This window comes from Triturus cristatus, chromosome 6 (assembly GCF_964204655.1).
Source record: "Triturus cristatus chromosome 6, aTriCri1.1, whole genome shotgun sequence".
Taxonomy (NCBI): domain Eukaryota; kingdom Metazoa; phylum Chordata; class Amphibia; order Caudata; family Salamandridae; genus Triturus; species Triturus cristatus.
The window spans coordinates 364,019,521-364,036,010 of record NC_140589.1 but is presented as its reverse complement, the minus strand read 5'-3'; the positions used below and the strand labels follow the sequence as shown (position 1 = coordinate 364,036,010).

General features: G+C 42.6%; 1 long non-coding RNA gene across 1 annotated transcript in view; it reads right to left on the bottom strand.

The window, feature by feature from the left end:
• LOC146817175 (uncharacterized) overlaps window positions 1–16,490 on the bottom strand; it is a 184,154-nt gene that overhangs the window by 74,806 nt on the left and 92,858 nt on the right. The window contains exon 2 of the long non-coding RNA XR_014962497.1: window positions 8,320–8,434. This is a non-coding gene — a long non-coding RNA (uncharacterized LOC146817175). The remainder of the gene's footprint in view (window positions 1–8,319; window positions 8,435–16,490) is intronic.

Genomic DNA, 16,490 nt, shown 5'->3' with positions numbered 1-16,490 from the left:
GGGGTGTTGGCCTCCTTTCAAGTGAGGGTAGCATAATTTTAATTTCAAAGACGGGAGCCTATTTGAAGCTTGCTGGCATAGGAGTGCTAATCAGTAGGTCATCCTGAGAGAGGGGTTGTAAACCCCTCCTTCCCTTGCAGGCTGTGTTTCTGACCTCCTGAGAGTAAAGGCCCTCATCCTAGGAGGTCAGAAATCTATCTTGGTGGCAGGCTAGTAGAGACCAGTCAGCCAACATACTAGAGGCTGGTAGGCTTTCAAGAGGCACCTCTTAGGTGCCCTATGTGTGCATGTATTTGCACATCCACCACTGGAATCATGGTGGGCTTAGGAATACAATATGTTTGATACCAAGCATCCATATTTTCAGTGAAGCCATCAAGTACTTCGGGACCTTGTTTTCACCAGCACGTGTTCTAAGATGGATTCCCTGTTAACTTGCACTGAAAGTCTTGGAAATAGTCAGCAAAGGGGCATATCTGCTCTTGTAGGTATGCCCTCACATGTAATACCAAGCACCCTGCCTTAGGGCTATAAGGCCCACCGTAGGGGTGACTTACAAGTACTACATGCAGTGCTAGGGAACCTGTCACACAGGGATGTGTGTCATATCATGTTTTCATTTTTGTCTGCACCAAAACACGCAGCCTGCGATAGCAGCCCTGCATGAGTTTGGTGAGGGGTCACTTAGGGTGGCACAATTTGTGGTACAACCCCAAGGGGACCCTCTTTAGTACCTCATGCCCTAGGTATCAGAGATGCCATTTACTAGTTTTGGACTTGGCCCTTTTTGCAGGGTGTTCCCTGAACTTTTTGCCTTCCTCCTGTATTTTTTCTGACCTATTGTTGGCTGTTTTATGACTCTGGGCAATTTACCACTGCTGATCAGTGCTAAAGTGCATATGCTGTCCCTATGGTAAATTAATATTGGATTAGTGATTCTATGACTGGCTGGTTTGGTTTACTTGTCAGATCCTAGTACAATGCACTCAGTGTCCCAGGGCTTGTAAACCAAATGCTGCTAGTGGGCTTGCAGCACTGGCTGTGCCACCCACAGAAGCAGCCTGTTAAAGTGTGTCTAAGGCTTGCCATTGCAGAGCATGTGTGCATTCTGGTACTGCCATGCTGACTGGGCAAGTGCACCCAGTTGCCAGTCTCTAAACCTTTACTTTTCTTCATATCAGACACCCCTATGGTAGGCCCAAGGGCAGGGTGCATTGTAAGTATAAGGTAGGACATGCCCTGGTGTGTGTGGCATGTCCTAATAGTGAATTACAGCCATTTTCGTTTTTCACTATTGCAAGGCTACCTGTTCCCCATAGGCCAGAATGGGCAGTTTGATTATTACATCATATAATCCTAGCTGACTCAGGGAATGTGGTAGAATTTGAGTTTAGTGTGCCTGAGCTCAGAATGATAAAATACATATTTTAGTGAAGTTGGTTTTAACATTCTGCGTTTGAAAATACCACTTTTAGAAAGTAGGTATTTTCTTGCCTAACCATCCAAACCTGCCTCTTCTAGGTTGTGTATTCCTTGTCTGGAGTTTGAGTGACCAGGGCTGGGGGATTCCAGGAGACAGGGTGAGTCAGCACAGGGCTGGATAGAGAGATCTGCATCTAGATGGGTGGGAGGAGTTGCACCTGGGACCTGAATAGGGCTTTGCCTTCCCTCCACAATGCTGGCTTCACCTCCTGTGGTGCGTCTGATGTCTCTGCCCTGCACTCTGAAAGGAAAGAAGGAGTCTTGTCAGGAAAGTGCTCCAGGACTGACCGGAACTGGTTTGGACTAGGCAAAGGCCTCTCTGCCTCGGGAACTGTGTTGCAGGGCCTGTCGCGGCTCGCATCGTTGTCAAAGCAACTCGCATCGCCGGAGAAGAGGATCGACGTCGCATCAGATGCCGCCGCATCAGCGGGAAGCATGTCACAGGGCCTGTCACGGCTCGCATCATTGCCAGAGCATCCCGCACCATCGAAGAAGAGGATCGACGTCGCAGCAGATGCCGCCGCATCACCGAGAAGCGTGTCGCAGGGCCTGTCGCGGTTCGCATTGTATTGCATCAGGAAAAAATGCCATCTTTGTTTCTTTGCACCGGATCTGCATCGCATCACGCCATTGCGTGCGGCATCGTCACAGAAGCGCAGTAAGGAACCGACGCATCACCTTCCCTGCAACACTTTTGTTGTATTGCGTTACGCATCTTAAGGTACATTGACTCAAAGTGTCGCATTTTAACATCTGAAGAGAACTAAGCTAATTCTACCATTTTAAGTACAGTATTGTGGATTTTTGTCATTTTGTGTTCTTGTGATGTCTATATAAAGAATACTTATTTTTTATAGAAAACTTGTGTGGTGTCCATCTGTAGTGTTGTCACTTGATTACTGTATGTGTTCACAAATGCTTTACACACTGCCTCTGAGATAAGCCTGTCTACTCATGCCAAGCTACCAAGGGGGTGAGCAGGGGTTATTTTAGGAGTGTACCCCCTTACCCTGACTATACGCAAGGGTCCCTATTTGTCAAAGGTACCTACCTCTGCCAACTAGAGACCCCCAAATCTAGCAACTAGGGACTTATAGAGGGTTCCAAAGGCATTGCCAAATGAGGGAACAATTGCACAGTTTTGGGAAAGAGATCTGCACTGAGGACCTGACTAGAAGGAACCCAGTGCACTTCCAGTCAAAATCACATTTCAAAAATGAATACTTTCCTATGTAACCCCCCTCCATACTAGAGAGGATGAAACTAACCTTTCCTGAGAGAGTTGTAAATTTTTAAGTAGATGAACCTGGAAAGGCCATCTGCATTGGCATGGTCAATCCCAGGTCTGTGTTCTACTGTAAATCCCATACCCTGTAGGAAAATAGACCACCTCAACTGTTTGGGGGTTTCACCTTTTATTTGTATAAGGCATCTGAGAGGCCTGTGGTCAGATTGAAAAAGGAAGTGATATCCAAACAAGTATGGCCTCAAATTCTTCAGGGACCAAGCCACAACACAGGCTCACTTCACAATGGCACACCAACACTGCTCTCTGGGGAGTAACCTCCTGCTAATGAAAGCAACAGTTTGGTCATGGCCATCATCATTGGCTTGGGATAGGACTGCTCCTATCCCATGGTCAGAGGCATGTGTCTGCACTGTGAACTGCTTTGTATAATCTGGAGCTCTCAAAATGGGTGCTGAGCCCATTGCTTCCTTCGGACTGTCAAAAGCCTTTTGACAGTTCACTGTCCAGTTCACTTTCTTTGTCCTCTTCTTTCTTAGAGTTCAGTTCTATGAGTGGGGCACAATCCCCTCACACATCTCCTATAGTTCCCAGTCAAGCAAAGGAATGCCCTGACTTGAGTCTGGGTGATTGGAGCCACCCAGTCCACAATTGTCTGGATCTTAGGTTGTAGGGTTGAACTTGGCCACCACCCACAAGGCGACCCAAGTATACAACTGAGCCCTGCCCTATCTGATGCTTGCCTTGATAGTGAGAATTACACTTCCCAGAGCCTCAAGGACCTTGCCAAGGCGGATCAGGTGATCTTGTCAGCTATAGACAGCAATATTGTCAAGATAAGCAGCACTAAAAGATTCCAGCCAAAGCAAAGACTTTGTTGACCAACGGTGAAATGATAATGATGATTTTTCTTTTGCAGCAGGCGTGAGACCAATATGCCAGTACCCTGATGTCAAATCAAAAGTACTGAGATTAATTTACCAGGCAAACAGTTGGGATGACCAAGTCAATAAGGAATACATTCCTACATGTAGAAAATCAAAATGCAATATAATCACATAATTCCACTGCCCCTGTCCATGATGTTAGGTGGGCCAGTGTTTTTACGCTCTCACTTTTTCTTCTGATTCCTGTACTAATATATGAAATTAATTCCCATTGATTTACTTCAATCTTTTTTGTTTTTCTGCAGATTTTACAGTCTCCAATAACCTCGTGAAACAGGGATCACTGACAGAACAGCAACATTAAATAACATACAAAATGACACAGATATCGATAACAAAAATATAGACCACACATTTATCGCCAAAAACGAAGTATCGACACCTTAAAAATATTTCAAATAACACAATACATAACAAAAAGATATAAACAATATCACAAACACACACAACATATTAAATAAATAGAATAAAACTTAAATAAATTATTTTAAAAAATTACTTTAACATAAGTAAATCCACCAAAATAATTACTCTTTACAAACAGAATATATCAAATAAATAATTATTATTATACATTCAATACAATATAAATTACAAATTATAAACTATTATACCTTTAAATAAAGTAAGAATAAAAAAAGTTTAACTAAACATTAATTAGCATTTCCCATGTAAGGAAACAACTGCCAAAATTAATAAAAACATTAGTAACCACCAATGAAAAACCCCTACAACTTAAATAACCCAATAGGATTTAAAGAACAATTAAACAAACATTATGTAAACTAAAGAAAATGGAACATCATTTTATTCTACAACAACAAAACCACGAGTAAGGGGAATCTCTGCCGGGTTGCTTCTACAACATTGGACTTCCTCACTGAAAACTCTGATTTTAACTTCATAAAGTAAGTAAAATATCAATGTAATGTTACAACTGTATAAAATATGCGTAAAGCACTTTTTACAATAATTAAATAATTAGGGGTCGATTCCGATCCGGGTTGGAAGGGCACCGAACGCGATCCGGCTCGGAAAAACTATGAGCCGTAGGCGTGTTTTCCGGCCGACTCGTACAGCTGTACGAGCGAGCAAGTACGATGCGAGCTACATGAAATTCACAGACCGAGTCGTTTCCGGGTCCGAACCGCTCCGTACGTCTCGGTCGTAAGCTAACCGTGGCGTGCAATGGATGCGATTCATGACCGAGCCAATACGATGCACGCGTCGGACAGCCTGTGCGAGCCGCAGTGTCTGGGTGGTTGCCTTTGTCACCCGCAGCCCTATGACTCGGACACAGGGGAAGACCCATGGGTCTCCCCAACACAGGCATGTATGGTGTGGATGGCACTGACGCGTACCCACTGTAGGGGGAGCACTAGTCCGCGACGTACCCATTCAGTCAATGGGAGTCCATGCACGCGTCGTAGGACCGGCTCCAATTGACTCCTATGGAAGCCTGACTGAACTGAGTCCGGCAGCATACGGCCGCATCGTACTCGCTCGGTCGGACTGCAGGACTCCGTCTCGGTCGGAGTGCTTTCTGACCCGGATCGGAATCAGCCCCTTAATGTAATATTTTTTCATATTATATCTCCTCTACAGAAACTCCAAAAGACACTCAACTAACTACAGAAATCATCAAAAAACCCCCTTGCAAAAAAAGTAAGTATTAATTACAATTAAACGAATATAACAACTAAAATTCCCAACCCGATGAACCCACTAACCACCCAAACCCCAAAATACAGAAAATGCTGTTAAACATCTGCAGAAAATAAAAGGAAACACTAAAGCCAACCACCAACAGAAACATCTCATCATCGTCAACAAAAGTTCGAAATATTCAAAATATTCAAGCATTTAAGTATAATTTTGTATATGGAAATCTGCTGTACAATAAAAAATAATTACAATACTTTTTTTATATATACATTTCTCAAAGCATTTCAAACATCAGAATGACTGAAGGTGCAAAATGCATTACTTCCCAGAAAGGAAAACTTTTGTTATGCTATATGGGATATAGCTACACCCAAGAAAAAGAGACAGGCGACAAAATTAAAATGCAAATGCATGTTATGGGAGGGCTACAACAAAATAAACTACTTTATTAAATGTTAAGGAACATAACCACCACCCAACATAGCTGAAATAGAAGTGAGAGATGCTTTAGAGATTCTGAAAGAAGCTAGTACTAGCTCTCAAAAACCTACCACTGAAATACATGTAACTGGCCAATTACCCTCTGTCTTAATGTTATAAAGGCTAATAGCTAGAACAAAAAAATCAACTATGACCAACCCACCTGCCCCCAAAAACTTTCAGTGAAAGTCAAATACCACCTGAACTCACTGTAACTCATAATGAAGAGCAATTTCTTCTTTATGACAATAAATCAAATGAAAAAAGGATTATAATATTTGCAACTCCCACAATTTTACTTAAACTACAGAATTGTGAGACATAGGTGATGGATAGAACATTTAAAATATGTCACAAACCATTTTACCAACTATACACAAAACATGGACTGTATAACAATAGCAGCATCCCCTTGATATATACCCTATTACCAAACAAACAAACCACTACCTATGTAGAACTCTTAACAAAAGTAAAGCAAGAAACTAATAATTACTATCCTAAAAAAAATTATCATACTCTTTGAACACTCAATGATACAAGCCATCCTGAAAAACTACACTCACACAGCAATACAAGGTTGCTATTACCACTTCAATCAATGCATATGAAGACACCTTCAAAAATCTACATAGTGTAGAATATGCCACTAATATAGCATACGTCGCAATAACTGATGTAACAGAACACTACAATTTATTAATAGAAAGCCCCTACTACCAAACAAATGAACACAAACTAAGTCCCTACTCGACTATTTCGAAGATATCTGGGTGGGAAGGCCACACAGATATGGACATGGAACACAGCCGAAATACAACATTCCATGGTGGAATGTTTATAACAGTACCCTAAACAAAGAAGCAAAAACTAATAACACTGTGGAAGGATGGCAAAATGCTTTCCAAGCCACAACAGGCAGAACTAACCCTACATAAATTATTACAATCAATACAAAAAGAACAAAGCCACCAACAACTAAGACTTGAACAGTCGGTAAAACAACTAGGTCCAAAACTAACTAAACAAACAAAAACAATGTTCGAGCACTTACAATACAAAGAAAGACTCTACCCAAACACTAAAGGGCTAGAATATTTAGAAACAATAGCTAAATCCATACTTTAAAACAGTAATACATAAACATAGAAAAATCGCAATTGTAAACTGAGTTCTTAACTAAACATTCCTTTTCTAACATCTAAAATATAAATATTATGTCAATTAATGTAAACTTTTTTAACAAAAATTATTTGACATAAATGTATTTTATATATTCAAAAATGTCAATAACAATTACAAAAATTACATTTCTCTCTCATTGTAAATTATTTAAAATACCTTATATTTTTGTAGCTGAAAAATGTAATCCATACTGCCATAAATAAATCCAAAACGTAGAAATATCCCAAAACTTAGTTAAAATCCCCCCAAAAAATAGAAAAATACAACTGTATAAAATATAATCCACCAGCAAAACATCCATAGTGTTGAATCCATAAAAAAAACAAAAAATGTAATTAAAAAAAGAAACGCTCCAGGAATACCCGAAAAATAAAGGAACTGTAAAATAATTATTAGTTTACTAGAAACTAATACACAGTTCCTGAAAACAAAAAGAAACCTTCAAATGTCAAAGACCTGTGGGAAATAAAGCACAATCCCTCCCGCACACATATACAGTCAAATCATTAAAAAACAAAAAAAAAGAAACTAACAACACCATACTCTAAACATAATTAAAAATATATAGCAAGCTCTAATACCGACCTATCAACGCACTGACTGCATTTCGCATACTCAAAACTACGTACTAAACCTCACAAAAAACACTAAATCCAAACATTACATACACTATACACTACCTAACTACCTTCGCCCTGCTCCTAAATTAAGCCTAAAAGCAATTAAATTAAACTTACCTTACCTGGGACAAGAGAAACATAGTATTATCCGATATGATTGATATACCTATAGAGTTTATGCAGAAAGTGGCATTGCTAGAATAGACAAAAAGTGGTGCTCCTGCTGGCTAATAGGTGGACATCTTGTGTGAGGGGGCAGGCCTGTGCCAGTGGTACAAGACTGGCTTCAAGATTGGTCGTATTGCAATAATCATCAGGAACTTTATTACTCTATGATGCCTCCTAGTCCTGAGGGACATTTGGGCTCCCTTGTAGGCATACCTGCTAAACCACACCATTGAGCGGACTTCTACGATTGAGGAAGAAGGGGGGATGATACATGGTCTTAACAGGCTGACGAGGGATGCAAAGGGGACTCCTATGAGCTGCACCAACGAAGATGGAGGAAATGCAGAGGCAAGAGTATTGGTACAGCCTCATGGGATAGGTGCAAGCGATGTGCTGAGGTGTTCCATCCTCGGATGCCTTGGTGTCAGGACCACACAAATCTTACCTTCTGCTTCTGAAGTAATCTCAAGACATGAACAACCTCCACCGTCTCCCACCTTGCACTAGAAATGGTGTATATACTGACCAGGGTGAAGATGGCGACCAGAGGAAGAAATCCTAGAGATGTGGAATGGTATCCTTACTGAGGACCTGATTGGTGCTCCCACTGGTGAAGATAGAACTCCTCTAGGAAACACCGTCTGTAGGGAGAAATCGTCTGAGTAAACACTATCACCACTGGATCTCACTCATACAGACTAACACATAGTAGTCAACAGTGTTCTAAGAACTGTATTTTCACCTGACGTGTGGCACAATAACAGGTAGAAAGGAGTCCTCACAGACAGAAAAGAAACAAAGGCGCTCCTGCGCGTGCTGTCAAAGTAAACAAAATAAAGCGCTCCTGCACTCTTCCCCAGCACACAAGAAGAAGGCTATGCGCTCCTGCGCAAGCCTCAAGAAAACCAAGTACAAGCACTCCTGCGCTATCCCCAGAACACAAGGTACTGGGTACGCGATCCTGCGTGTGCCGAAAGTAAATGAACAATGCAAGCACTCCATGACACTTGGGAGTCTGCGGCGGAGATTGAGATCAGACTGTTATTTACTATGCACAGTTTATATTGCTATCCCACACTGTAGCTCCATGTTCTTTTTTGTTTTGTCCTGTCATACCTGTACTATTGAGAGATGGCAAACAAGAAAAACATGGATGGTAGCATGGGAATGTCAATTTGCCACCCATGGAACGCTCCCTTGATGGAGAGTGATGCAAAGCAGTACTTTGAGCTTGTTTGTGTTACCTTTTCTCACTATCAACTACAAACACCAATTTACGTTGTATTTTAAATCTAAAAAGGACTTTGCTTCAGATCTACATTAAATAAGAAACCCAAACCCAACACAAAACCTTTGCAACTCTGGGCGTGCTGCTAATGTACAGTCCCCTATAAGAAAAGAATGCAATTGTGGGGCTGTTGGTTCAACACACTACAGGTGGTTAATGAATGAGACAACATATTAAGTTGAAGCCTGAATGGGAACACCAGACATTTCTGGTTGAGGGGAAAAAATACAGACACCATCTACCCAGGAAAGAGGAAAACCAGAAAATGTTCCTGAAAGGGTGCTGCAAGATATTGAGGAAAATAATCTCCACCTCAGCATCTTTCCACTTCCTTGAATGAGTGCATAACTAGCATCTGGTTAAGAGAGAAAAGTCCCAGATTTATTGAAAATAAAAAGATGGGGCACCATTGAAAGAAATTCCATCAATAGAAAAAATAGCACCAAACAGTTCTTTTGAGACCCACCAACAAAACTAACTCCTAAGCCCTGCAAGGCACGTTCCTGCAGTGCCAACCGGGGTATGTTTGGCTAGGCCTTAAATCCAATCCCTGTGATGAGTTGGACACAGAGCCAGTCCTTCAGCTACGCTCTTCACCCAATCTCTCCTGTTCATATTCCAATCTTCATTGTAAATGAGGCTTTATGGAGCAGGAGCTGGTTTCCAGAGGTAGACTGAATACAGGGTCTAACAAATGGCCAGGCCCTGTCACCAACTCTCAGTGCAAATGGCCTTTAGCCTTGAGCACTTGTAGCTGGCCCACCAGTAAGGTGGCTGTGGGCAGTTTGAAAGGAATCATTTCAAAGAAGTTTGATATGATTTATAATGAAAAGATCACCGCAAATTCAGTGAATAATGTAAAGTTAAGAATGAGTTATGGCCAGGATTATTATATTATACCTCAATGTATGTTTAAAAAAAACCTCTGAAATGTGCTTTAAAAAACCCAGTTAAACTACAGTTATGATTACAAATTATAACCAAAAATCACTGAAATTCATCAGATAAGGCTAAATGAACTCTGCATTCTACAACTCACATAGCACCCACACAAACCATAATTGCATACTGAATGCACAACTGTTGTTAAATACCAACATATATTCAAACCAATCAAAAATATTATATTTACAGTTATCACTTTTATACCGCTAATGGTAATTTCAGGTAAAATCATTTATAAGATCATTTATGATATTTGTAGTTGCATCTCTAACACCAAGTGTGATGTGGTGAGCATTGTATTTCTTATAGTAGGGTAATTTTTTATTTGTAAGTATTATGTAGTATTTATTGATATGCATCTTTGAAAGGGTATCCTTTTTGTCAAGAGGTGGCAGATCCCTGACCATATTTGGAGGTCCCAACACATCAACATGACATTCTAGAATATTAATAAGAAATGAAAATAATGAAGGAGAATAAGAAATGTGAACGGTCCCTGTCTGGAAGCTCTTCTGCTTCGAAAAGGGGAGTAAGGGAAGGGTTGTAGATAAGGTCAGCAGTAACATGATATTACATCTTGCAAGGGGGTGGTATGAATTGTCTTTGGGCATGTAATATATCTCTTTATGTTTTCTGCCAGTGAATTTTTTGCAAGATGGGCATCACTTTCAGAAATACGTTTGGCAAATGTGAACCTTTTGCTTCTTGGTGAGAGCATACCAGACAGCGCAAGTTGTCAGGTGGAAAATAAAAAACCTACTGTCAGTTTACCAGATTTTACAGTTCTCTTTGAGCCTGCCAATTGTTTACCATTGTTTGACATCACTGCATTTCTTATTTGCGTGCTTCTTAACTGTTTATTTTTTTACTTGTATCCATCAACTGCTCACTTTTAGTAACCTACTGTTGGACATGGCCCTCTCTGCACTGTCACCTCCAAACTTCTTTCCTTCACTCCTCCTATTTTTACTGAATTTGTTTTTATTATACTTAACACTCTATGCACTTAACCACTGCTAACAAGTGCTATAGTGCTTGGGCTCACTCCCTTAAACATGGTAAAATTGGCTTAGACCTGATTAGCATATTTGATTTACTTATACATCCCTTGTAGAGTGATCTACCAAATACCCTGGGCCTGTAAAATAAATTCTGCTATTGGGCCTGCAGCACTTATTGTGCCACCCACTTAAGCGGCCCGTCAATATATGTCCAAGGCTTGCCATTGCAGACTAAATGTAGTTTCCAACTGCCAGATTGATTGGGCAAAAAAAACCCTTGCCAACCCTTAAACTTCCTTTTTATTGCTTATAGGTCAACCCTAAGGTAGGACCTGGGTAGCCCATAGGGCAGGGCACATTGTAATTAAAAGATTGGGCATACACTTTTAGGTTTGATATGTCCTGGAGATAAAAAAGTACTAAATTAGTTTTTCACTACTGTGAGGCCTACCTGTCCCATTGGATAACATAGGGTTGCCTTATTGCATTTAATAAGTGCTAACGTTTGATTAGGAACAGGTAAGCATTACATGTTTGGTATCTATGAAACTGAAATTAAAAATCCTTTTTAATGGTAAAGTCAGATTTTAAACGACAATTTTGAAAATGCCACTTTTAGAAATTGGCATTCTCCTGCCCTTGCTGTTTGGTGCTTGCAGCTTGTCCCACGTCATATGACCAGGTGTAGTAGTCCATTGGACTTAGTGAATTCCTCCTAGACAGTCACACCATAGGGGAATTAGGTGTGCCTGAATGGGATATCAACTGCTAGGATGGTTCGTGGAGTTGGCCACAGCCCCACTTCTTTCATTTTTTTTTATTATTAATATGTATAGAGCGCCTGGCTACCCTTAGGCATCCCCGCGCTATCAGTGATAAGCAGAGCACAAAGCACAAAGAAGGTGACCTGGTTAAGGCAGACTCTGAAAGAGCCAAGTCTTCATCTGCCTCCCGAAAGAGAGATGGTGAATAGTTGCACGCAGCTGAATGGGAAGAGTATTCCATAATTTAGCAGCGTTGTAAGAAAACATGCGACCGCCGGATCGTACTCTCTTAATTTTTGGTATCACTGCCAGAAACTGACTGGCTGACGGAGACATCTTTTTGGGTGGTAGAAGGCCACAAGAGAGCGGTTTATCTTGGGACCTGTCCCCCAAAGTGTTTTATGTGCTATGCACAAAGCTTTGAATTTAATTTGTTGCGTTTATCGGCAGCCAGTGAAGTTTTTTTAGGACCGCCTCAACGGATTGCCGATAGGAGGTGTGATACAGCAGCCTGGCTGCACAGTTCTGTACCACCTGTAGTTTCCATATAGTGGCCTTTGTGGTGCCTAGGTAGAGGGAATTCCCATAATTTAATCGCGAGAGCACCAATGCCTGTACAATAACTCTGCGTGCCGCAACCGGGAGCAGTGGGAGGATTTTCCACAGCATTTTAATAATGCCAAAACAGGATTCAGCTAACTTGATTGCTTGGCTATTAAAATTAAGAGATTTATCCAGCCAGACGCCTAAAGTTGTAATCTGACGTTTGGGGGTTGGACCAAGACAATTAGGCCAGTTTAGTCCCACTGATTCCATTGAAGCGCAGGGATGGTTATCTAGAATCATTATTTCAGTCTTGTCTCCGTTGAGCTTGAGACAAGACTGGTCCATCCAGGTGCCCACCGTTTTCATACAGGATTCAAGATTAGTGTGTTCTTTGGATGCTTTAATATTACTACCAATTGCGTATCGCCTGTGTATGTGATAATTTTAATCCCATAAGGTAAAACTACTTCGGCCAGTGTTTTGAGATAAATATTAAAAAGGGTGGGGCTCAAAGATGAGCCCTGGGGAACTCCACTCTCGAGTGGCAGACAATTGGAGGTGTAGTTCCCCTCAAACACCTGGAATACTCTGTCTTTCAAGAAAGATTTAATCCATGTCAAGACCTTGCCTGAAACTCCCACCATTCTGAGCCTGTCAAATAAGATGTTGTAATTAACCGTATCAAATGCTTGGAACATAATAGGATAGGCTGTGCTCTGTAGTCACACAAAGGACTTGTCCCAACATTGATTTGACCCTGCAGCCAGCTTAGAGCCAGGACTGGGGAGTAAGGGAATTCCAAGGACTGCAAAGGGAACCCACTAGAAGCTTCTACTTCAAAGATGACAGCATGTTTAAAAAAGGGACTCTCAGATCCTCTTTTTATCTCAATTTCTGGACCTGCAGACAGACTCTCAGAGGACTGTCTGCTGCTGTGGCCTGCTGTGCTTCATCATTTGAACCCAGGACTACCGGAGAGACTCCAAGAGCTAGTTTGCTGGCTTCCAGTTCAGAGCCACAGGGACATACCAGACTCCCACCATCTTGACCCAAACCTGGTCCCAGCATGAGTGACTCCTAACTCCCAAGTTGTGCCCCCCCCAGTCCCGGAACCTTGGTGATGGTGGTGATAAATGTGCCCAGATAGCCAAATCCAGAACTTGGGAATTAGAATTTGTATTGCTAAAAACTGCTCTCAGAACCAAAGGAAGACCAGGACTAACCTGCTTGTGGATCCACCCATAATGCATAGCCAGTCGGCCTTTCTTTGCTGTAGCTCCTGATATGTTTTTCTCCACAGCAGTAAACCCTGTTCAGCGGTCCCTCAATGATGGGGTATTCGGCCTCCTCTAATTCTCGAGGCTACAGACTCTTGTTACCTCCTGCTGATGATTTTCAACTTCCAAAAAAGACTCTAAGTCCGACATAGAAAATCTTCACTGCTACTACATCCAGAGGCTTCCTGACCACAACGCTATCTCCTCGGACGCTGCCTGCTACCTCGCTGAAATTTACTTTCTCAGAACATTTTCTTAAAAATTTCTTATAAGTCCAAAGGTAAGTGCTGACTGGGCCCAATTCACTTCTTGTATCCTACCCACAACCCATTGCGGTCAGCTACATTTTTCAACTTTGACTTTAAAAATGCATAACTCTGGTTCTGCTGACTGGATTTTTGTTGTTGTGGTGTCAACTAATTTAGGAAAATGTACTCTATTGTTCTAAATTGGTGTGAGATTTTCCTTGTGTTCTGTTTTCACTTTATTAAAGATTGTGTGCTGCATACATATTTTAAACGTCTTTAAGTTACGCCTGACTGCTTTTTCTGCCAACTACCAATTAATTTAGTGACTTTTCTGGTTCACCCTGACAGCGATTGTGGCTGTGTCTTGAACATGGGTCAACCCCCATTCAACTAACAACCCAATTTCTCACAAATAATTTTAGTTTTTTGTTTACGCCCCAAACAAGATGGCATGTGTTTTCCAGCTATCTCTCACCTGTGCTTCTCTCTGAGTTATTCTCTTTCATCTGTGTGCTTATTAACCCCTCCCGAGTGCTGCTTTCTCTCATTCATGTGTTTCTCTCCCTCATCCACTGCTCTGTGTTGCTCTCTCTCTTTCTCTCTCTTATCTGTGGTGTTCATTTCTAGTTGAGCTTCCACTCATTCTGTGTGCTGCTTTTCCCACTTCCTTCGACACCTGCTCCTCACTTACTCTCTTCCCTATCCGGATTCAACATTAACCACAGCACCAAGACCACCCTCATCGCCACCACAAATGACATCCACACTCTCCTTGACCAGGGCCACACGGCAGCACTCATCTTACTTGACCTCTCTGCAGCCTTCGACACCGTCTCCCACTGCCCTCTCACCACCAGACTCCACGACGCGGGCATACACGGAACTGCCCTCGACTGGATCCGCTCTTTCTTTACCGGCTGCACCCAAAGAATCTGACTCCGGCCTCTCCTCTCTAAACCCGCAAAGATCAACTGCTGAGTAACCCAAGGATCGTTGCTCAGCCCACGCTCTTCAACATCTACATGGCCACCCTTGCCACCATCGTCAGACAACATGGACTCAGCATAGTATCCTATGCCGATGACACCCAGCTCAAACTCTCCCTCACGAGGAAACCGACATCACCAGACTCAGCTTCCAGCAAGGAATTAAAGAAGTCGCATCCTGGATGAGTAACGGCTGTTTGAAGCTCAACTCAGTAAAGTCAGAAGTCCCCGTCCTCAGACCCACTACCCTCTGTATGGGACAACACCTGGTGGCCTTCTGCAGCCCCCCTGCTCCCACCAACCACGCCTGCAACCTCGGCATCATACTCGATTCCTCCCTCACCATGACACGACAGATCAATGCCGTCTCCTCCTCGTGCTACAACACCCTCTGCATCCTTCGTAAGACCTTCAAGTGGATCCCCGCAGAATCTAGAAAGACCGTCACCCACGCACTCATAACTGGCAGACTGGACTACGGAAATGCCCTCTATGCCTGATTCAACAAATACCGGCTCTGGAAACTCCAGACCATCCAGAACATCGCTGCCAGGTTCGTCTTCGGCATCCTACCACATGAACACATCACCCAGCACCTACGACACCTCCACTGGCTCCCCGTCGAGAAGAGAGTAACCTTCAAGCTACTCACTTATGCCTACAAATCCCTAAACAACACCGGACCCCAAAACCTCACCAAAAGAGTCTCCTTCCATGCACTCATGAGAATCCTCATCTCCACCGAACTCGCCCTTGTCAAAACCCTGCGCATACGTAGAGCCAGAATGGGTGGAAGATCCTACTCCTACATCGCAGCAAAGACCTGGAACGCACACTCGCTCAGCATCAGACGTTCCCCCACTCTGCACACCTTCATGGAGAGCCTCAAGACCTGGCTCTTTGGTTGAATTGGAGCTGCACAACCTCCCCCACTCAGCACCTCAGACCCCTACCAGTGAGTAGCGCGCTTTACAAATCCCTGATTGATTAATTGATTGACTCCCACCCCACCGCATCCTATCCCACCCCAACACCTGTGTTGTTTTTCTTTTCAAATAGCGCTCTCGGGCTAAAATAAAATGTAATTTTTGTATTTAACGATAGAAGTTGCGTTTACATATTGCTTATTGGTGATTTTTCAGTTTGGATGTTATTCTGACTACATATTTTTTTCATATTCCTATATTGCATTGTATGTACTCTGTAGGATAGGATTTAAGCTATTCTCCATTGATGAGGGCACCCTCAGATTTCACCTACCCCCCTCAGAGTTTCCAATATCCCTTGTATCAGTAACACCTGGAGGGGTGGTGGGGTGGTACTCGGGGTTTAAAGTGCAACTTCCAATGAGGGCCTTTGAATCCCCACATTTGGATGCAACTGGAGATGTATAGGGCACATCCCCTCGAGTCATATGGAGGGGTCACTGTGGCAGAGGGATGGGAAGCCAGGGGGCACTGATGGGTGGACGGAAAGCATAGACATTGGGTAGCTGTGGCACAGAATTGATGACAGTTATGGGGCACCTTGAGCAATGATGTCCTTAGGGTGGGCAGCGGATCTTTTCCTGAGTGCCCATGTAGGGGGCATTGTTGCAGATTCGTACAGTGCGCTTTCACCTGTAGAGGGTCTTCTTCCTCTC